Below are 24,889 nucleotides of genomic sequence, written 5' to 3' on the forward strand. Positions count from 1 at the left end.
ACTTTATTTAACTAATTATGTGATTTCTGAAGGTAATTGGTTGCACCAGATCTTATTTAGGGGCTTAATAGCTAAGGGGTGAATGCATTAGCACGCACCACCTTTCCATTTCAATTTTTTTTAAACAAGACATTTATTTAATTTCACAAATTTTGACTATTTTGTGTATGTCCATTACATGAAATCCAAATAAAAATCCATTTAAATTACTGTTTGTAATACAACAAAATAGGGAACATGCAAAGAGGGATGAATACTTTTGCAAGGCACTGTAAGTTGAAATCAAACCAAAGTTTATTTGTCACGTGCGCCGAATACAACAGGTTGCATACAGGCTCCAACCAATGGTGTGGAGAAAAGGTATGTGTGTAGGTAATGTGTGTGTGTGTAAGAAAATAAAATAAAAAAACAGTAAAAAGACATTTGAAAAAAGAGTAGCAAGGCTATATACAGACACCTGTTAGTCAGGCTTATTGAGGTAGTATGTACATGTAGGTATCGTTAAAATGACTATGCATATATGATGAACAGAGAGTAGCAGAAGTGTGAAAAGAGGGGTTGGCGGGTGTTGGGACACAATGCTGATAGCACGGTTAGCCAATGTGCGGGACCACTGGTTGGTCGGGCCAATTTCGGTAGTATGTACATGAATGTATAGTTAAATTGACTATGCATATAAGATGAACAGAGAGTAGCAGCAGCATAAAAGAGGGGTTGGGGGGGGGCACACATTGCAAATAGTCCGGGTAACCATTTGGCTACCTGTTCAGGAGTCTTATTGCTTGTGGGTAAAAACTGTTGAGAAGCCTTTTTGTCCTAGACTTGGCACATACATGAGTGTGTACGCCTCCACCTGTACCAAACACATAATATGCCATAAAGCCACTTTCGCTATTGCTGTAACGGATGTCGTCTGGAGATAAAGAGGTGGACCAAGGTGCAGCGTGGTAAGTGTTCATGATGATTTTAATTAAAGAAAGCACTGAACACTGAATCAAAACAATGACTTGAATTTACAAAACCGAAACAGTACTGTGTTGCCCAAACACTCACATGGAAACAAACACCCACAAAACAAAAGTGAAACCCAGACTACCTGAGTATGATTCTCAATCAGAGACACCTGCCTCTGATTGAGAACCATACTAGGCCGAACACAAAAACCAACATAGAAAAACCAACATAGACTGCCCACCCCAACTCTCGCCCTGACCTTACTAAAACAAAGAATGAAATAACAGAACTATGGTCAGAACGTGACAGTTGCAGCATGTTGCAGTTTTGCAGATGGAATTGTTATTGACTGGGGATACATCAGTGCTTGAGTGAGTGGTAGAATGGTCTGCTTTTGCCTGGCCTTGACTCCCTCTCTCTGTGGCGTATGTACTCTATTATGGGGTTGTCTGTGTTTTTAGATGATGTTGCTGTGGTCATTGTTCGCAGGCTCTATCTCAAGTCCTTGTGTGGCAGAGAAATCCAATATAAATGCAAATCTCTGTCCGTTAATGCATTTTAAAGGCTGGGAATCAGCATTACTGTAATCAAAGGAGGGAGATGGAGGTTGTTATTAAAAATGAAAATGTTTATGAAAATGTCATGATGGTGCTTATTGATCTTGGATGTGGGGTTTGTGGTGGTGTGCGAAGGGGAGGCTTGCCTCACACTGTCATTGGACCAAGATTCATTACCATCTGAAAATCTATCCAGGGTTTGAATCGATTAGCCTCCACAACGATCTACAGAAAAATTACCCTGAGGCATCACTCAGATGTCCACTCCAGCAGTTCTATCAGAAGTGGCCCTATTTTGTCTAATTTAGTTTCGCAATTTTCCCATTGCTGAAACGCTAACTTGTGATTTGTGGTAGTCATCAATGTGATTACAGAAAAAAGCCCCTTTGCACAGATTGTTTTCTGGCACAGATTGATTCCTTGCTTATACAGCGCTGACGGCGTCACCTAAACTGCCGTCAAGTTCAAGAGATGTGGGGCTGTATTTATAAAATGACAGACTTGGAACTATTTCTCAACAAATGCCATTTTCTCAGAAGGCCTCCGGAGCACCTAACTCAACAACTTTGGCAATTGGTGTTCAGCACTTTTCAGCTTCATCTTCGCATGGATATTTCATCTGGAGAAAGAGAGATCCTCAATCTCTCTCTTTCTCTCGCTCACACACACTGTATAATAGTCAGCGTAAGTTGCGAATGAACATAGTGAAATAGAGGGGGAAACCAAATCAGGAGTTCACTAACTCCTCTTAATCCACTTTATTCCATTTGATGGCATCGTTAAATGTGTTTAGACTAGGTGAATTTTTGTCTGGATCGTCATATTTGTGTGTCGCCAACCACATTAGGATCTGTATCCTCTTACAGTATTTAGATGAACACATTTTATGATTGGTTCTGATGGCATCAGTAAACTTTTAGATCTCAATCCATCATATAAATTTGGCCATGCCCTATTTGCTCAGTTGCACTTCACATTTAGGGCACAAGTCTATCTCAAAGTTGCACATGATGCAGCAGGTGTAAACAGTAGTGAAATGCTTCTTGCGAGCTCAACAGTGCAGTGCAAGTATCCACGTCACACACTTGCCCTTCACTTAGTTTGTATAATGCTGCTATACATAAACACATCGGTACCATACTTGCAAACATTAGAAACATTTTAACTTGGACCTCCGTCTCAAGATGTGCATCAGCCAATTCCCCCAGCAACATTATTATTTGAGGAAAATACACTCCACTGTTGGTCCTCGAGTCAAATAATCCTTATGTGACAAAGTAGACATAACATAGACGCAGGGAGTCAGGAAGCAGGTGCAGTTGGTGAGTTTAATAACAACGAACATGGAACTCTACAAACCAAGCGAAGCGTCTGACATGGAAACACAGACAAAACTACCTGATGACTAGTAACAAAGGATTGCTATATGATGGGTAAGTAATTAGGGAGTAATAAATTCCAGGTGTGGCTGATGATGAGATGCAGGTGTGTGAAATGGTGGTTGCCAGGTGTGCGTGAAGAGGGTTTGCCAGGACCGCTAGTTAGTAGACCGGTGACGTCGAACGTCGGAGGGGAGGAGTGGGAGTAGATGATTATAAAAAAATGCATATAAATCGTTGTAGGCCTACATTCAGGTGTACAAGTCCATGTAATACAGTCTATGCAATATCACTATTACGCCATAGAAGTGTGTATGTCTGCAAGGCTGTAGAAAGACTTAGCTCTCGATGGATGTGTACACCTGAATGTAGGCCTACAACGTTTTATATGCATTTTTATAATCATCTTCTGTCACGTCTACTCTCACTTCTCTCCTCCGACGTTTGACGTCGCCAGTCTACTAACTAGCGGTCCTGGCAAACCATTATCTTAATTTTCAAGCTGTTGGCTGCACTTCACTTCTTAACACTAACACAATAAATGTAATTCTACATTTCAAAGGGGGGGAAAAACTCATGTGAGATTTAAACCCTTGCCATAATCTGCAACAACCACAAAGAGCTAGACATTCTACACTGTGCGCTATATGACCAGTCAGTCTAATGCATGTGCATGTGATCTAGTTGCTTTGATTATCAGAACGTGCCATTGGACTTCTGTTAAGTGCGCTTTCATGAACAAGTTTTTTATTTTTTTATTTTTTTATTTCACCTTTATTTAACCAGGTAGGCTAGTTGAGAACAGGTTCTCATTTGCAACTGCGACCTGGCCAAGATAAAGCATAGCAGTGTGAACAGACAACACAGACAATACTGTGATGTGATTTGTCTAATGCATGGAGATTATGCACTTCTATAAATGAACATTTCTTCATCAGTTTAATTAGACCGACTTGTCAGAGATCACCTGATTAGCCTTAAATTATTGTTATACATTCACCACTGATCTTCGGCTTCCCATGTGCAAACAGTATGTTTGAGACGGCCTACAGGGAGGAGGTGAGGGCCCTCGGAGTGTGGTGTCAGGAAAATAACCTCACACTCAACGTCAACAAAACTAAGGAGATGATTGTGGACTTCAGGAAACAGCAGAGGGAACACCCCCCTATCCACATCGATGGAACAGTAGTGGAGAGGGTAGCAAGTTTTAAGTTCCTCGGCATACACATCACAGACAAACTGAATTGGTCCACCCACACAGACAGCATCGTGAAGAAGGCGCAGCAGCGCCTCTTCAACCTCAGGAGGCTGAAGAAATTTGGCTTGTCACCAAAAGCACTCACAAACTTCTACAGATGCACAATCGAGAGCATCCTGGCGGGCTGTATCACCGCCTGGTACGGCAACTGCTCCGCCCACAACCGTAAGGCTCTCCAGAGGGTAGTGAGGTCTGCACAACGCATCACCGGGGGCAAACTAACTGCCCTCCAGGACACCTACACCACCCGATGTTACAGGAAGGCCATAAAGATCATCAAGGACAACAACCACCCGAGCCACTGCCTGTTCACCCCGCTATCATCCGCTATCATCCAGAAGGCGAGGTCAGTACAGGTGCATCAAAGCTGGGACCGAGAGACTGAAAAACAGCTTCTATCTCAAGGCCATCAGACTGTTAAACAGCCACCACTAACATTGAGTGGCTGCTGCCAACACACTGACTCAACTCCAGCCACTTTAATAATGGGAATTGATGGGAAATGATGTAAAATATATCACTAGCCACTTTAAACAATGCTACCTAATATAATGTTTACATACCCTACATTATTCATCTCATATGTATACGTTTATACTGTACTCTATATCATCTACTGCATCTTTATGTAATACATGTATCACTAGCCACTTTGTTTACATACTCATCTCATATGTATATACTGTACTCGATACCATCTACTGTATCTTGCCTATGCCGCTCTGTACCATCACTCATTCATATATCTTTATGTACATATTCTTTATCCCTGTACACGTGTGTGTATAACACAGTAGTTTTGGAATTGTTAGTTAGATTACTTGTTGGTTATTACTGCATTGTCGGAACTAGAAGCACAAGCATTTCGCTACACTCGCATTAACATCTGCTAACCATGTGTATGTGACAAATTAAATTTGATTTGATGATTTGATTAGATTTTGTATGTCCTTGTTAAACCTAGGTTTAAACTGTTCATCAAGCAGATATCACTCTCGTCTTTACTTAATCTACACCTTTTCTTCAACTCCCATGTTTGGTGTTCACCTTCACTGTCTCTATCATCCCTCCATCCCTTTGATGCTTTATTTGGTCCTTTCATTGGTAATGCATACAGTGTTGTGCACCACCCTAATGCAATGTGCTATTAGCCCAAATAACAAAGTATGCCTATTGATCTGATAAGGACACAAAGAGAGGCACTGAATGGAGCCAAACTCATTCACAGGTTTAATTGTGAATAGTCTGTCTGGAGAGTGTTGTTGGGCCCTTTGTTTTAAGTGCCGGTAGAAGAGAAATCTTTTGTCCCACTCAGGCTAAGTCGAATGAGTCTGGATCATCCATCAGTAATTAGAAAGAACAGGGGTGGATCATTTAGATGCAGTCGGCAGATCTGAGGCAAGGCGAGGGGAATGTTTAATTCAGGGGGCAGCCGCAGTTGTCCACATTCTGCAGAGAGAGGGGGTGAGAGAGAGAAAGAAATTAAAAGGGAGGGAGAGGGAAATAGAGAAGGCATTAGGGAGCAAGAACAAGGAAAATGGCATGAGTGTGTCTATGTGAAGGAGAGCGAGATCATTTTTATTTTATTTATTTAACCTATATCTAACTAGGCAATTCGGAGACAGGGGCAGAGGAAACCAGTAAATCCGCGTCAATCTGCGTCAGACAGAAACAAGCTGACAGAGAGGTCAAAGGTGATAAATAATCAGGGCATCCTTTACGACACGATACTCCCTCCAATGCCCCCTCCTCTCCAGCCCTCCTTTCAGCACTTGCAGGAACTTCCCAACCCTGCACCCATCTGTGGTCACTTACCCTCTACGACTGATTTTATATCCATGACGCCAAATATTTATCCTCCGGGAGCAAGGTTTACCATCTCTCTACTGTATAATTGCCATCACTGCAATGTTTGTGAGACATATTTATTGTGCCGCAAAAAAAACAACAAAAAAAAACATTTCCCCTCGGAACAGCAACAGCCTCCCCAATTATAATCACACCCCGAAACTGAGTCAGCCAGTCAGTCAAGTCAGAGAGTCTCAGCTGTAAGTTAGGGAATCAAGAGGGCTGATCTGGGGAGGGAGTTTTCTTGTCTCTTCCCTCCTCAAACCTTGGATAATCAGCCCCACTGTGGGATTAGTTAATTACTGGCAGGGATAGATGGTAATTATAAGGAGGAACGGAGCTAGAGGAAGTGTCAGGGTTAAGTACTGACTAATTCACTGTGTGGGACGCTGCTTGCCTGGCTGCCAGAGTCCCCCGAGACTTGCCCACATCGCCTCACCCCGGGGGAGGAAGACGATAGGAAAGGATGAGTGCCGTAGATCCTGCACCATGGAATTTGAATGTGTACCATTAGATGCTATAGATTCCAAATGTGTTAGCTAGTTGTTGAATACAGAGCTAATTGTAATATCAGATATCATAGATTTAGATGGTTCTAAAGATATACTGCACCATGGATCTTAAATGAGTACCATTAGATGCTATGGATTTTAATTGTGTTGTGGTGATAGCATAGCTGTTTAATGCATACTGTAGCTATCATATAGATATTTCTGCTTCTAAAGATGTGAAATGCATACTATAGATTCCATAGCATACATGCATACATTATGTAAGAATATAGGCCTGGTAGATGCCTAGAGTCCCATTTATCCTCCGGGAGGCGATCTACTTCCGGCGCCGACAGAGATGGCCGCCTCGCTTCGCGTTCCTAGGAAACTATGCAGTTTTTTAAAAAAAAATTTACGTGTTATTTCTTACATTAGTACCCCAGGTCATCTTAGGTTTCATTACATACAGTCAAGAAGAACTGCCTGTGACTGGAACGAATTGCAAAAATCGCTGAAGTTGGAGACTTTTATCTCCCTCACCAACTTCAAACATCAGCTATCCGAGCAGCTAACCGATCGCTGCAGCTGTACATAGTCTATAGGTAAATAGCTCACCCTTTTTCACCTACCTCATTCCCATACTGTTTTTATACTGTTTTTATTTATTTACTTTTCTGCTCTTTTGCACACCAATATCTCTACCTGTACATGCCCATCTGATCATTTATCACTCCAGTGTTAATCTGCAAAATTGTATTATTCGCCTACCTCCTCATGCCTTTTGCACACATTGTATATAGACTGCCCATTTTTTTCTACTGTGTTATTGACTTGCTAATTGTTTACTCCATGTGTAACTCTGTGTTGTCTGTTCACACTGCTATGCTTTATCTTGGCCAGGTCGCAGTTGCAAATGAGAACTTGTTCTCAACTAGCCTACCTGGTTAAATAAAGGTGAAATAAATAAAAAAATAAAAAAACTACTGAATATAAGATCAGCGTCAACTCACCATCAGTACGACCAAGAATATGTTTTCCGCGACGCGGATCCTGTGTTCTGCCTTACAAACAGGACAACGGAATGGATCGCATGCAGCGACCCAAGAAAACGACTCCGAAAAAGAGGGAAACGAGGCGGTGCTCTGGTCAGACTCCAAAAAAAGGGCACATCGCGCACCACTCCCCAGCATTCTTCTTGCCAATGTCCAGTCTCTTGACAACAAGGTTGACGAAATCCGAGCAAGTGTGGCATTCCAGAGGGACATCAGAGACTGCAACGTTCTCTGCTTCACGGAAACATGGCTTACTGGGAAGACGCTATCCGATGCGATGCAGCCAACGGGTTTCTCCACGCATCGCGCCGACAGAAACAAACATCTTTCTGGTAAGAAGAGTGGCGGGGGCGAATGCCTCATGACTAACGAGACATGGTGTGATGAAGGAAACATACAGGAACTCAAATCCTTCTGTTCACCTGATTTAGAATTCCTCACAATCAAATGTAGACCGCATTATCTTCCAAGATAATTCTCTTCGATTATAATCACAGCCGTATATATCCCCCCCCAAGCAGACACATCGATGGCTCTGAACTAACTTTATTTAACTCTTTGCAAACTGGAAACCATTTATCCGGAGGCTGCATTCATTGTAGCTGGGGATTTTAACAAAGCTAATCTGAAAACAAGACTCCCTAAATTTTATCAGCATATCGATTGCGCAACCAGGGGTGGTAAAACCTTGGATCATTGTTACTCTAACTTCCGCGACGCATATAAGGCCCTGCCCCGCCCCCCTTTCGGAAAAGCTGACCACGACTCCATTTTGCTGATCCCTGCCTACAGGCAGAAACTAAAACAAGAGGCTCCCACGCTGAGGTCTGTCCAACGCTGGTCAGACCAAGCTGACTCCACACTCCAAGACTGCTTCCATCACGTGGACTGGGACATGTTTCGTATTGCGTCAGATAAAAATATTGACGAATACGCTGATTCGGTGTGCGAGTTCATTAGAACGTGCGTCGAAGATGTCGTTCCCATAGCAACGATAAAAACATTCCCTAACCAGAAACCGTGGATTGATGGCAGCATTCGCGTGAAACTGAAAGCGCGAACCACTGCTTTTAATCAGGGCAAGGTGGCTGGTAACATGTCCGAATATAAACAATGCAGCTATTCCCTCCGCAAGGCTATTAAACAAGCTGAGCGTCAGTACAGAGACAAAGTGGAATCTCAATTCAATGGCTCAGACACAAGAGGCATGTGGCAGGGTCTACAGTCAATCACGGACTACAAGAAGAAACCCAGCCCAGTCACGGACCAGGATGTCTTGCTCCCAGGCAGACTAAATAACTTTTTTGCCCGCTTTGAGGACAATACAGTGCCACTGACACGGCCTGCAACGAAAACATGCGGTCTCTCCTTCACTGCAGCCGAGGTGAGTAAGACATTTAAACGTGTTAACCCTCGCAAGGCTGCAGGCCCAGACGGCATCCCCAGCCGCGCCATCAGAGCATGCGCAGACCAGCTGGCCGGTGTGTTTACGGACATATTCAATCAATCCCTATACCAGTCTGCTGTTCCCACATGCTTCAAGAGGGCCATTGTTCCTGTTCCCAAGAAAGCTAAGGTAACTGAGCTAAACAACTACCGCCCCGTAGCACTCACTTCCGTCATCATGAAGTGCTTTGAGAGACTAGTCAAGGACCATATCACCTCCACCCTACCTGACACCCTAGACCCACTCCAATTTCCTTACCACCCAAATAGGTCCACAGACGATGCAATCTCAATCACACTGCACACTGCCCTAACCCACCTGGACAAGAGGAATACCTATGTGAGAATGCTGTTCATCGACTACAGCTCGGCATTCAACACCATAGTACCCTCCAAGCTCGTCATCAAGCTCGAGACCCTGGGTCTCAACCCCGCCCTGTGCAACTGGGTACTGGACTTCCTGACGGGCCGCCCCAGGTGGTGAGGGTAGGCAACAACATCTCCTCCCCGCTGATCCTCAACACGGGGCCCCACAAGGGTGCGTTCTGAGCCCTCTCCTGTACTCCCTGTTCACCCACGACTGCGTGGCCACGCACGCCTCCAACTCAATCATCAAGTTTGCGGACGACACAACAGTGGTAGGCTTGATTACCAACAACGACGAGACGGCCTACAGGGAGGAGGTGAGGGCCCTCGGAGTGTGGTGTCAGGAAAATAACCTCACACTCAACGTCAACAAAACTAAGGAGATGATTGTGGACTTCAGGAAACAGCAGAGGGAACATCCCCCTATCCACATCGATGGAACAGTAGTGGAGAGGGTAGCAAGTTTTAAGTTCCTCGGCATACACATCACAGACAAACTGAATTGGTCCACTCACACTGACAGCGTCGTGAAGAAGGCGCAGCAGCGCCTCTTCAACCTCAGGAGGCTGAAGAAATTCGGCTTGTCACCAAAAGCACTCACAAACTTCTACAGATGCACAATCGAGAGCATCCTGGCGGGCTGTATCACCGCCTGGTACGGCAACTGCTCCGCCCTCAACCGTAAGGCTCTCCAGAGGGTAGTGAGGTCTGCACAACGCATCACCGGGGGCAAACTACCTGCCCCCTGACACCTACACCACCCGATGTTACAGGAAGGCCATAAAGATCATCAAGGACATCAACCACCCGAACCACTGTCTGTTCACCCCGCTATCATCCAGAAGGCGAGGTCAGTACAGGTGCATCAAAGCTGGGACCGAGAGACTGAAAAACAGCTTCTATCTCAAGGCCATCAGACTGTTAAACAGCCACCACTAACATTGAGTGGCTGCTGCCAACACACTGTCATTGACACTGACCCAACTCCAGCCACTTTAATAATGGGAATTGATGGGAAATGATGTAAATATATCACTAGCCACTTTAAACAATGCTACCTTATATAATGTTACTTACCCTACATTATTCATCTCATATGCATACGTATATACTGTACTCTACATCATCGACTGCATCCTTATGTAATACATGTATCACTAGCCACTTTAACTATGCCACTTTGTTTACTTTGTCTACATACTCATCTCATATGTATATACTGTACTCGATACCATCTACTGTATGCTGCTCTGTACCATCACTCATTCATATATCTTTATGTACATATTCCTTATCCCCTTACACTGTGTATAAGACAGTAGTTTTGGAATTGTTAGTTAGATTACTTGTTGGTTGTCACTGCATTGTCGGAACTACATTTACATTACATTTAAGTCATTTAGCAGACTAGAAGCACAAGCATTTCGCTACACTCGCATTAACATCTGCTAACCATGTGTATGTGTGACAAATACAATTTGATTTGATTTGATTTTGATTTGATGTCTACTATAAATTACATAGCATATTTGTAAATATACAGTATGTCCAAATATATGCTTTGCAGATCTGATAGATTCCATGTACATTTCAATGGATGCATTTACACAGGCATCCCAATTCTGATATTTTTCCCAATTATTGACAAAATATTTTATCTGATTGGTCAAAAGAACAATTGTTGGTAAAAGATCAGAATTTGTCTGACTGTGTAAACAGAGGCACATTTGTATTCCTATTCTATTTAGGGCATCAGGGGAAGTTATTGCTTAGAGAATTCAGAACAGCAGCATATGGATGAGATACAATAAGCGGCAGCTGGAGCATTGGCAGTAACATTTGTTTCATTTTACTGAATGTTTGGCTTGACCTTGACACCTCTCATTCTTATGAGTAGTCTGCAAGTGTTATTGTTATGAATGAATTGCAACACAGAGCTAGTGTTTTAACAATCAGCAGAAAAGTGAGCTATAAAGCTACACGTTTCTGTTGGCAGGTGATGAAATTGCAGGCCTCATGCAGTTGCTTTAGACGGCGCCAACATCCTATTCACAGTTGCTGCTGATGCCTTTTCAGCTTTTATCAGTTTCCACTCTTCTTGACCAATGATGTCACTTGAAACACTTGAGTACAGTTGAGTGTAATACAACTCAAAATGTTATCCTCATTATTTTCTCTATCTCCTCTAATGTGCATTATATTATGTGAGCCTAAATTAGTTTAGATGCAAGACCTCTCTCTCAGATGTGTTAATCAGCAGTAGTTATTCTATTACATTGTTGATTAGATCCAGACAAGTGGCCAGGCCAGTCACCTGCAGGTCTGATTCCAGCATCATGTCCTGTAAACCGCTAGATTAAAGTGAATTAAGAGATTGTCGTGATTAGATCCATTTCAGGGTTCATAGCAGAACAACCTCAATGTGTTCAATTAGCCTAGCCATCAAATTCAATCTATTGAAATATAGTCATAGCAGCGTATTTAAGTAATAAGGCATGAGAACCCGGGGATTATCCTGTGATAACTCTGAACTAAGAGCTGTTTTTAGGCCCGATGCGAAACCAAGGGCCAGGAAATAGCACTTAGGAGGGAGCTATCACCCAATAATTACCGGGTTCTCATGCCTTATTGCTTTTATAAAACTGTTGCCAGCATGTTTTCACTGAAAACGTTATTTTAATGAGTAAAACATTTGTATTTCATCCCGTCACCAGACAATATAGTCTGCGAAAAAATCTACTTGTTAGTTCTGAGGTTCTGAAGTTGCAAACCAAACAGACTGGTCGTTTATTGTAGTCAAATGTTTTGACCCTGTCGTTCATTCTGTTAACGCCACATTGCTACTGTGTAAACAAATAACAAATAACTTCCATGTCAAATAATTGGCATGTAGCTGGCTAGGAAGAGGGTCAATAGCGACAAAAATCAATAACTTCAATAAATAATGATTTACTAAATCATGTATAAATAGGCAACAACCAGCTGATTGTCGAGTCAATAGGATAGGGAGGATCGCTAGGTTAAGGATCACGTTTAACGTTCCTTCTCCTTTGCTAGCTAGCCAACTAAAGCTAACACATGACCACATCAAGCAACTGAAATGACTGCAAACTATCTTTGTTTTACATTTGTTTCTATTGCCTTTTCATTGGATATATCCATTATAATGTTCCTGATAGTTGCCAGGTGCAGATAAACTGTCAGTCTAGTCACGTTCATATGTATGGCAGTGTTGGGATCGCAAAATATTACTGAAACTTGTTGCACAGGTCGGATAGGCACACAGTGAAGTTTATATTAACACCCACTGTACCAAACCAAATGCTAGCCTAGTAGCATCGGGAAAAAATGGCTAGATGTTCTTTTTTCTGGGGGAGATTAAGTTTATGAATGACTGGCTGGGCTGTGGGACAGTGGATTAATCTTGTTAAATCTAATTGAACTGTTAACAGGCATTACCAGTGGAATGTGGGGATTGTGATGCTATAACTACCTGCTATCAACCAATCCAAATGTACAGTTTTAAAAACTGTACCTTGTCAGGCCATCCGGAATAGTGATTATTTGTTATTGTAGCGATACATACTTTTAGCTTCTGTTTTTAGCAACCTTGCATCTTTGTCCTTCGTCTTGTCGTGTCCCATGTATATATCTTTTCATATCTTTTTTCTATTTTCAACTTCAAAATACTCTCCTGCAACTCGCCTCGCCCAATGTGGTATGGATCTGCTTTTTTTCTAAAGTATTTTTCTTTACCTCTGAATCGGAATCCCCCAACAGAAGCTAGCCAGCTAACTAGTTACTAGCTAGTAGTCAGCTAACCACTGCTAGCGGTCATCAGCTACCTTTAGCATGGAAAGCTCTCGTTTGTGCAACGCAATTCAAACCAGAGCTAACCTGCTAGCCGCGGCCCAGACTGTTAGCTAATAGGTCCATCGGCCAATTTCTTGTGCCACTATTCCTATTTTGCCAATCAGCCTGGACCCCTTTTACTACGAAGCCCTGCTTATCCATCACGACTGGACTACCGACGTAATCTGCCCAAGGTTTTTTTCCCAACAGGCCGCTCCGTCGCGACGTCCCCTGAATGTCCATCTGCTAGCCTGATAGCCACGGACCGCTAGCTGTCTAGACCACATTGGACTCTTAGCTGAATAGATCCATTTGCCAATTGGACTGGACCCCTCTGCTACACGGAACCCTGCTAATCCATCACGACTGGTCTATCGACGGAACTGCACGAGGAGGCTAAAACAGACTTTCCTCCATCTTAAGGCCCTTCTGCTAGCTTGCTAGCCCCGGGCCTGCTAGCTGTCTGAATCGATGTGTCCCCAGCCAGCCCAACCATTCACTGGACCCTTATGATCACTCGGCTACGCATGCCTCTCCCTAATGTCGATATGCCTTGTCCATCACTGTTCTGGTTAGTGATTATTGTTTTATTTCAATCTAGAGCCTCTAGCCCTGCTCAATATGCCTTAACCAACCATTTAGTTCCACTTCCCACATACGAGATCACATCACCTGGTCTAACCCAGGTGCTCCCATTAGTTGACTTATGTAACCGTAAAAGCCTTGGTTTCATGCATGTTAACATTAGAAGCCTCCTCTCTAAGTTTGTTTTATTCACTGCTTTAGCACACTCTGCCAACCTGGATGTCTTAGCCGTGTCTGAATCCTGGCTTAGGAAGACCATCTATTGAAATCTATTGCAGAGATAGTCTGCAGAGTGCTGTCTTACTATTCAGGTCTGTACCCAAAAATCCACCATTGCCGCTTATAGACCAACCTCTGCCCCCAGCTGTGCCCTGGAAACCATATGTGAATTGATTGCCCCTCATCTATCTTCAGAGTTCATGTTGCTAGATGACCTAAACTGGGACATGCGTAACACCCCAGCCATCCTACAATCTAAGCTTGATGCCCTCAATCTCAAACAAATGATCAATTAACCTACCAGGTAAAACCCCAAATCCGTAACGGGCACCCTCATAGATATTATCCTAATCAACCTGCCCGCCAAATACACCTCGGCTGTTTTCAACCAAGATCTCAGCGATCACTGCCTCACTGCCTGCATCCGTAATGGGTCTGTGGTCAAACGACCACCCCTCATCACTGTCAAACGCTCCCTAAAACACTTCAGCGAACAGGCCTTTCTAATCGACCTGGCCTGGGTATCCTGGAATGATATTGACCTCATCCCGTCAGTAGAGGATGCCTGGTTATTCTTTAAAAGTGGCTTCCTCAAATAAGCATGCTCCATTCAAAAAATGTAGAACCAGGCATAGATATTGCCCTTGGTTCACTCCAGACCTGACTGCCCTTGACCAGCAATAAAACATCCTGTGGCGTATTGCATTAGCATCAAATAGCCCCTGTGATATGCAACTTTTCAGGGAAGTTAGGAACCAATATACACAGGCAGTTAGGAACGCTAAGGCTAGCTTTTTCAAACAGAAATGTGCATCCTGTAGCACAAACTCAAAGAGTTCTGGGACACTGTAAAGTCCATGGAGAATAAGAGCACCTCCCCCCAGCTGCCCACTGCGCTGAGGCTAGGAAACACTGTCATCACCGATAAATGTACTATAATTGAGAATTTCATTTTTCTACGGCTGGCCATGCTTTCCACCTGGCTACCGCTACCCCGGTCAACTGCCCGGCACCCCCCACAGCAATTCACCCAAACCTTCCCCCATTCTCCTTCACCCAAATCCAGATAGCTAGACAATCTGGAACCACACTTTCTAAAAGTATCTGCCAAAATTGTTGCAACTCCTATTACTAGCCTGTTCAACCACTCTTTCGTACTGTCTGAGATTCCCAAATATTGGAAAGCTGCCGTGATCATCCCCCTCTTCAAAAGGGGAGACACTCTAGACTCAAACTGCTTCCATACCTATATCTATCCTACCCTGCCTTTCTAAGGTCTTCGAAAGCCAAGTTAACAAACAGATTACCGACCATTTCGAATTCCACCGTACCTTCTCCGCTATGCAATCTGGTTTCAGAGCTGGTCATGGGGTGCACCTCAGCCACGCTCAAGGTCCTAAAAGATGTCATAACCGCCATCGATAGTTGGTCGTAATCATCGACCTGGCCAAGGTTTTCGACTCTGTCAATCACCACATTCTTATCGGCAGAATAAACAGCCTTGGTTTCTCAAATGTCTTCCTCACCTGGTTCACCAACTACTTCTCTGATAGTTCAGTGTGTCAAATCGGAGGGTCTGCTGTCCGGACCTCTGGCAGTCTCTATGGGGGTGCCACAGGGTTCAATTCTTGGGCCGACTCTCTTCTCTGTATACATCAATGATGTCGCTCTTGCTGCTGGTGATACTCTGATCCAACTCAGATCACTGCACCTGTACATAGCCCATCTGTAATATAGCCCATCCAACTACCTCATCCCCATAATGTATTTATTTATTTATCTTGCTCCTTTGCACCCCAGTATCTCCACTTGCATATTCATCTTCTGCACATCAATCACTCCAGTGTTTAATTGGTATATTGTAATTAATTCGCCACCATGGCCTATTTATTGCCTTACCTCCCTTATCTTAACTAATTTGCACACACTGTTTATAGACTTTGTCTACTGTATTATTGACTGTATGTTTGTTTATTCCATGTGTAACTCTGTGTTGTTGTATGTGTCGAACTGCTTTGCTTTATTCTTGGCCAGGTCGAAGTTGTAAATGAGAACTTGTTCTCAACTAGCCTACCTGGTTAAATAAAGGTGAATTAAAAAATAAATAAATAAAATATCACACTCACCAAAAGGCTTTTCAACCTCTGATCGTTTCCGAGTCAACACTTTTAAAAGTTGTACGATCATAGCAATTACACAGTAGATACGGCTCAAAACACACTGCAACTATACTTCATGTGAATATACTGTATAGTGTGAATATCAGTGCTTTTCCATCTGAAATACTTTTATGGGAAGCTTCAAATTAATTTGGCAATTTTTGTGTTCTGAATTACAATGAGGATGGTTGAGGCTTTCTGGGTTCGGCCCATGCTTAGCCCCATTTCTAATTCTCCCTCTCCGGTCATCGTGATATTTTGACCGGAGAAATACACTTTTTTGGGGGGATCAAAGCTACAGTATTAAGTGAAATTGAGTAGTGCCAGAGAGCTCATACTGCGCTGGAAGGAGAAAGTCAACATTCCCGAAAACTAAAACCCCCATATAGGAACTACACCTCCCTCTCTCTCTCATTATTTTGGCAGTTACATCTTTATTTACGTACAGTATCTGAGCACAAAGATCCACTCAGCTGGATAGAGGTAAAAAGCATTTAGAGTTCTTGGTTTCCCAGCTTAAGAAAGGCCTGGTGGTCTCCATAGCAACCAACACATGTTGTCCTCTCAGGTCTAAAATACAGAAATTACATTTAAAAAGTGTCCTTGTGTATGTAAATGAAACACATTTGACAAATTCACCATGCAGCACTCTCCAAAGTTGTTGGGACATTATTTTATGAAAACCCTGTATTTTATGTTTTCACTTAATACGGTACGTAAGGTTTTGAAGTTGCTTTCCTGTAGAGATTGTCCACGATTTGTGCATGGTATTGTTGATTGGTGAGACTTTTCACTTTGCACAGGTATAAAAGACCAGCACACCATTACTCGGAGGTAAATATTCATAACTGTCAATCCTCTCTAGTTCATGTCAAGATATGTCTTACAGACACCTGGGAACATTAGCACTGAGTCAGTCTGATTAGTCAGCGCTTGTCTATTTGTCATAACAACAAAATTAGTATATATAGAATATATCTCTCCAGCACAGCCTCTCTCATCATTCCATGTGAAGGACGTATGGGGACATCAACAGGGAAACTATCAGATTCATCACCACCACGCACATCTATTTTTATCATCTCCGGCTCAGAACAATCCCACCGATGTTTATAAATGCCCCCACTGTGCTGTCTGAACTCCATTATTGCCTGTGGCAGGGCTGATTCACACAGTACATTAAAATAGGCACGGATTTCACTTTATCATTTCTGGCCTTGATGTCACCTGCTGTGTTTACAGATCCAGCCCACACCGGTACTGAATAGAAAGCAGCAAAGCAGCACCGTTGAAAACCAAAATGAAAACCTCATCGATTTCCACATGGCCCTCTGTAGTAAAAAAGGCAATTGGATTAAGATTTATTCCATAATATGTTTAAAGGCCTCGGCGGTTCAACATTATCCAGGAATTCAATTGTATATCTGTGGCTGTTTGATTTATGGCTACTGCTTTAGTTGTCTGATGACAATGAAAAGCCTGATTGTAGTGCTTTTTCCCCCTCAGGCCATCGGTATAATGCACACCACCGCCGCACAGGAGAAGCTTTAAGGTTTGAGATATAAAAATATAAAACACTTGGGGTCCCCACTATGGAACAGTGGGATAATAGCTTAGAGATGAACTACCCACCAAGGGACTTCAACACTTGGGTAATCCCTAACAACCTAGATCTCAACATGTGGGGATAATTGGGTTCAGTTAGGTATTACTTCTCTTGTGTTAGAATGTATGGCTCGCTGTGTCATATAGACCCGATAATACCTGAGTCGTGATTGGTCCACTATGGTAGGAATAGGATTTTGTATGAATATTAATCTAATTTAAATATAATTTCCTTCAACAGATGTGGGTTGGTTGTACAGACATAGAATAAAGAGAGTCTTCCCTTGGAGGGGGAAGTGATATATGGAATGGACACTTGTGGAAAAGGCTGCCACGTACACTCAAGAAAAATAAGACATGGTAGATGTTCAAGTCACTTAGCATTCATTGTCTGTTTGATCTAAGAGAGATGTTTGATCTAAGAGAGAGCCCAGCTTGTGAGGAATGGAAGGAATATGTCAATACAGTTTGGAGATGCATTTTACCACATCATTCTTCTGGGAATTATAATTACTGGATCACAATCTATCCCAAGCAGCATGCCAGCAATGCCTACAGAGACATCCGTGTAAGCGAGCCTCGTCGAAACATGAAGTCTTCACCAGAGCCAAAAAGATCCTGTATCTCTACTGGAAAGCTGAACAAGGACACATATTGGTTTTCACAGCATTATGAAAATGGTATTTGTAGCTGTCTTTCTCGGACACATAGAGCTGTCAGAGAACAGTGTGGTTCAGAGCCCATTCAGCCGCAATGGATTATCTGAACACCCTCTTTTCATGTCACCCATTTCTAATGGGGAATTGAATCTGGGTGTGGGATTACTTTATCAGGTGTGCACTTTATCGCTCTATAGAATGCGATTAGATGCATCTAGGACAGGACTAAAGGTTCCTTAGATGGAGAGTTTCCCCTGATCCCATGGAAAAAGGTTAAAGCTGTCTGTCAAATCGGTGGTAGCCTTTAAGACTGGTGTATATCATAGTAAAAGTAATGTCTTTCATGTCATCAAGAGCTATATATATGCTTACTTGATTAGAAAATATATAATATTAATATATTTCATTGAGCGTTATGTGGGTTAGTGTAGGATGTCATGTTCTCATTCAAATGAATGTTAGACGGCAGCTAAATCTAGCTTTTCAAAGCCTGATTGTCTCTCAATCCTCGGGGTGTCGACTTTGACAGAGAAGATAGTGCCTTGATTGGCCACATTTGTCTCTGAGCGTTCTTCTCCCTCCCTCCCAATTACACATTTTCATATTCATCTCCTGCTCGCTGCATAATAAGAGGCAGATTGAGAGTGGTAGCTCAATGTGCGACAGATTATGCTTAATTATGGACCCGTACACTGTGGATGTTCTTTTTCTTCAGGCCTGCAAGATGTTCACATCTGAAATAGAAGCAGACATGACCAAAGCCACCAGTACAGTCATTAGTTGTTGCATTCCCTGGTGAGATATGTCCCCATTCACCACTCATAGAAATCAGTGGGAGCCAGACACTTTTGATTCCTCAAATGTCTTGTCTCAGCTCTGGGAAGACGAGTAAACAGAACAAAAATGCAGAGAGAGGGCTCGATAAATAATTGGGCGGGAATGAAATGAAATGTTCCCTCCAAACGAGGTTGCAGGGGAATTAGTGGAAGATGGATAGCTCTTCCTCAATGTTCTTCCTGGCATCAAACACAATAAGTTGAAATGCCTTTCGAAAGTTTTCCTGGTGGAAAACATATGAATAATCTTTCATTTGCATTGTGGAGAAAGGAAAATAAAATACTGGCATTTAATTTTTAGTTGTGGTTTCATATCTGATAACAGAAAGCAGCATTCTGTAATGGTTTTTGAAATGTAGTGCCATTTCTCATGAGTGCAGGCCAGGGGGATGTGAAATGGGTAAATGCTTGAAGAGATCAGTTGGCAAGCACGAAAAAAATGATGTTTGGAAGGTCTTGGAATTTTTCTCCCTGCTAGCCATAAAACATTTTAGTTGAAGCATAAAAACAACAACAAGATATTAAGATTAGATGAGGCATTTACAGAGGTGCATCAATATATCTGCAACTTGTGTCATGATGCATTAGTAAGCCATTAAAGTGTTATCTGAATTGATTTAGACTATTACGAGGACATCATCTTCACACACACACACACACACACACACACACACACACACACACACACACACACACACACACACACACACACACACACACACACACACACACACACACACACACACACACACACACACACACACTCTAATGCCTGATGGAAATGATAATCACACCATCTCCCAATGCCTCAGATTGCAGTGGCACTGCTATTTATCTCGTCATAAGTTTCTTTGAGGGATCATTAAACTGGGCTTTGAGTTGAGGGATTAAGCAGTGAATCATGTAGCCAGTTCCATCTGTTGGCCTGCTTAATCTGGGCATATGGACCCAAATACATATGGCCAACACACATTTTTCTTTGCAAATCGTCCCGAGCCTCGAAGAGAGGGATGTACTTAAAACAAATTGATACATAGCAGAGAGAGAGAGAGAGAGAGAGAGAGAGAGAGAGAGAGAGAGAGAGAGAGAGAGAGAGAGAGAGAGAGAGAGAGAGATGGAGAGAGAGAGATGAGATTTTGGTAAATCTGATCATCTCTCTCAGTTCTCTTGGCATGGTTATTATCGCATTTGGTGCAGGTCTGATTTATCATTCCATTTGGATGCTTGTGTGTCCAAAACAAACACACACACACAGTAAGTGCTCGCTCTCTGAAGAGGAGCCCGACTGAATCAGCATGCACCGGCACACACCACCGAGCATTGTGCTCTAGAAAATTGCTTATCTTTTTGACATTGAAGAATTGTGATATTTTTGTTTTCTTCTGAAGAAAAGCCAGTGGAAGGCAGTCACATATCATCTATTGGATATCTGATATGAACAAAATGGCGGATGAATTGTGGGAATACAAAGAAGAATATTATTTTATACTCATGTTGGGTATAAATTGGTGAATGCAGGACCTGTTACTGATAGATAGCAGTCTACCATTCCTCTATAATCGTGCACTGATGTAATAACATAACCGACTAATCAGAGGCAAATCTACTTTTAGTAACAGATGCATTGCAAATCTGTTATTTGGAGAGTCTGTTTAGAGTCACGATAAGAAAAACATTATTCTTTGTACTCACACCACCTGCTGTTTTTTTCTGCATATGAATACCATTTTATTAACCCTTTAAGACCATTTTATTACCTGTTATCTTACCAGAAACGTTGACAGAGACCACTCATTTACATGTCCCCTTTGATACATTACATTATAGTCAATTAGCAGATGCTCTTATCCAGAGCGACTTACAGGCGCCCATTAGGGTTAAGTGCCTTGCTCAAGGGCACATCAACAGGTCAAATCATCACACTATCATGACTGCTAGCCAATCTCTCAATCGCCTGTAAAAGTAGGCATATGTACTATGCATGCATGTGACTTTGGACACAATCCAAATACTGAAGTGGAGAGAAAGAAAAAAAGTCTGATGGTAATAGCATGCTGAACACGGCCAATGAAAGGTGTTACCCCGAGCTATGCACAGGGAGATTGAACCCAGCTGACCGACTCTCTGAGAATTGAAAGTAAGTAATAGGTCATCAAAAGAAAGGAGGACCAAGGAGCTCTTTATGAAGAGTGCCTTGGTCCTCCTTTCTTTTTGATGACCAATTTAGCCCTTTTACCAAAGAGCACCTTCTATCTACAAAGACCTACTATTGTGTACCCTAGCAGCGCCTTCCTTCCTTCAATTTGGGCCCAAGGACCTATTCAAAGCTCAATCATGATGAGGGTAGGGGAGTCTAGGAGAGTAAAATACGTCTTGGTGGTGGAAAGCATGCTTTAGAGGTCATTATAGGACAGCAGAACTACTGTTTGCATATACAGTATGCAATCAGCATGTACAATGGAATTCTGTTTGTTGACGACATGGTATTGACATGGTATTGACGACATGGTATTGACATGGTATTGACATGGTATTGACGACATGGTATTGACACATTATGTCTAGAACAATATTCCTGCGTGTACACAAGCAGCCCAATTCTGATCTTTTGACACAAATGTTTTTCTTATGACTAATTGGGCAAAATATAACAATTGAGCTGTCTGTGTAAACACAACTATTGCCCGGATAAGAGAATGAGTCGATTCATATCCTGCTTTACATTTACAGCACATACTTATACTGTGGGTTTCTTTGCACACATGCCAACGATTTCAGCAAATCAGTTAATGAATGATAGACTAGGTAAGTGAGTCAGACTTGATTTGTTTTACTAATGTGTAGTGCTATTTACCCTGGGCCATATGTTAACCTGCATTTAGCCTTCATCTGTTTTATTTCTACCCCAGTGTCGAGAGACAATAGAGGATAAAGTCCAACGCTAAACCACGGGGTCGTTTCACTGCGGTCGTTTCAACACTTTGACTTCCTCATTGACATTGATCCAAAGGACGGGGTTGCAGCAAATGAGAAAACTGAGTCGGGCTGCTGCTGGATCGTGAGCCAAACACAGTGGAGAGATAAGCACAAATTGGACCAGAATGTAGCTTTCTTCATTTTACCCTTCCTATTTGTCTCTCTCTCTCTCTCTTTATCTCCATCTCTCCCTCACTCGTGCTTAGACAATTGCCCAATGACCCACACACACACACACACACACACACACACACACACACACACACACACACACACACACACACACACACACACACACACACACACACACACACACACACACACACACACACACACACACACACACACAGAAAACACACACATAGAGACACACACACGCATACACACTTTCATATACAGAAGCTCGCATATACACACACAGTATACAATTACACACCCACGCACATAATGGACTCTCACACACAGACACACAACCACGCAAGTACGCTACCTATCTCATGAGTGATTTCATGTGGAGACTTAATATGCCTCATTATCTGCCCTACTTTACCTTCAGATTTGTTGATGCAAAACCAGACACAATGCAATTTGTATACATGTGTTCCCATCCTCTTGAAGAGCGGTAATTAGAAAGCGCTTAGATGCTTTTCAAACGGCTGAGAGAGTGAGATTCACCTGTCATGGAGCCACAACACCTCCATCAATGGCTGTGAGTGTGTGTGTGTGTGTGTGTGTGTGTGTGTGTGTGTGTGTGTGTGTGTGTGTGTGTGTGTGTGTGTGTGTGTGTGTGTGTGTGTGTGTGTGTGTGTGTGTGTGTGTGTGTGTGTGTGTGTGTGTGTGTGTGTGTGTGTGTGTGTGTGGGTGTGCATGAGTAGGATAGGGTAGATGGGGGAAAAAAACCTGCTTCAAAATTGAATTAACGGCCAGTGGTGTCTCTCCCAAACAAATGTGGTCTCTCATAAAATCCTCTTACGTTGCAGGAGGACCCTGTTGAACGAGATTTACAAATCTGTCTGACTTCCAAGGTGTCAGAATCCAAATTGTTCTGGTACCCAGCACGCAGTATGTGAGCCGGCCTCATGCAGGTAGACTTAATTGTACGTGGATACCTAAGCCTTCTGCTTCCAGCTGCCAAGTGACATTTTTATTACAGCACCGTCCCCCTCCCCCCATTCAACGTGTAACAATTGTTTGCGGGCCTGTGTTGCTAAACATGCAAAGTGTAAGCTGTCTCAGGGGAAATTAAAAGGACAACTGCTCCACCAGCGGGATTATTTCAGACAAAGAATAAAAAATCAAAGATTTATAGCTGGGGGAATATTTATATATCAGACACCCCTGACCTAGGCAGGGCCAGTCACGGCACATCATACTGCGCCAAACACATATGGAAAAGGCTGATTATGTAATAGCTACGCCATTGTTCAAATGAATAGCGGGGAGATAATACTGAGCGACGCCTGGACTACTGTGCAATGTAATAGATGTAGAAGGGTTTTCTCATTTGTTGGATCACATAGCTAACTCTTTAGTAGTTGCCCTAGCCATAACCCAGGGTAAGGATATTAGTATACCAGCAGTCCTATTACAGATACTAGACCATAACATTTACACAATAGGTCAGAATTGATTCCAAATCAAATCAAGATCATACACAGATTTGCAAATGTAATGGCAGGTGTAGCGAAATGCTTGTGTTCCCAGCTCCAACAGTGCAGTAATACATAGCAATAATAAGCAATGATACACACGTAATCACCAACAAATTTTACTAAAGAAATTAAGAAACATCAGAACGTTTAATGTTGTGTAAATACACTATGGACAGTATAATAGAAAAGGTGTGTACAGTACATCAGTAGTTATATGGGATGAGCCATGACTGGAATACAGTATCAATCAATCAATCAAAATTATTTATAAAGCCCTTCTTACATCAGCTGATGTCACAAAGTGCTATACAGAAACCCAGCCTAAAATCCAAACAGCAAGCAATGCAGATGTAGAAGCACGGTGGCTAGGAAAAACTCCCTAGAAAGTCAGGAACCTAGGAAGAAACCTAGAGTGGAACCAGTCAGGAACCAGGCCACTTCTGTCTGTGCCGGGTGGATAATAATCACAGTGGTTGTAGAGGGTGCAACAGGTCAGCACCTGTTCATAGCCGATCATTCAGAGTTAGAGACAGCAGGTGCGATAGAGAGAGAGAGTCGAAAACAGAAGGTCTGGGACAAGGTAGAACATCCGGTGAACAGGTCAGGGTTCCATAGCCACAGGCAGAACAGTTGAAACTGGAGCTGCAGCACGACCAGGTGGACTAGGCAGGATATAACCCCACCCACTTTGCCAAAGCGCAGCCCCCACACCACTAGAAGGATATCTTCAACCACCAACTTATTACCCTGAGACAAGGCCGAGTATAGCCCACAAAGATCTCCCCCACGCCACAAACCCGAGGGGGGCGCCAACCACATATGCAGTGGGTAAAAAAGTATGTCAACATTATTAAAGTGAACAGTGTTCCATGACTCCATGACTATGTATATAGGCCAGCAGTCTCTAAGGCACAGGGTAGAGTAAAGGGTAATAGCTAGCTAGTAACAGTGACTAAGGTTCTGGGCAGGGTACTGGGTGGAGGCCGACTAGTGGG

General features: G+C 42.8%; 1 protein-coding gene across 1 annotated transcript in view; it reads left to right on the forward strand.

The window, feature by feature from the left end:
* The window catches only part of LOC118385281 (BMP/retinoic acid-inducible neural-specific protein 1), a 122,378-nt gene that overhangs the window by 39,489 nt on the left and 58,000 nt on the right, over positions 1-24,889 (forward strand). The gene's annotated exons all lie outside the window — the stretch shown is intronic.

Source organism: Oncorhynchus keta, chromosome 6 (assembly GCF_023373465.1).
Source record: "Oncorhynchus keta strain PuntledgeMale-10-30-2019 chromosome 6, Oket_V2, whole genome shotgun sequence".
Taxonomy (NCBI): domain Eukaryota; kingdom Metazoa; phylum Chordata; class Actinopteri; order Salmoniformes; family Salmonidae; genus Oncorhynchus; species Oncorhynchus keta.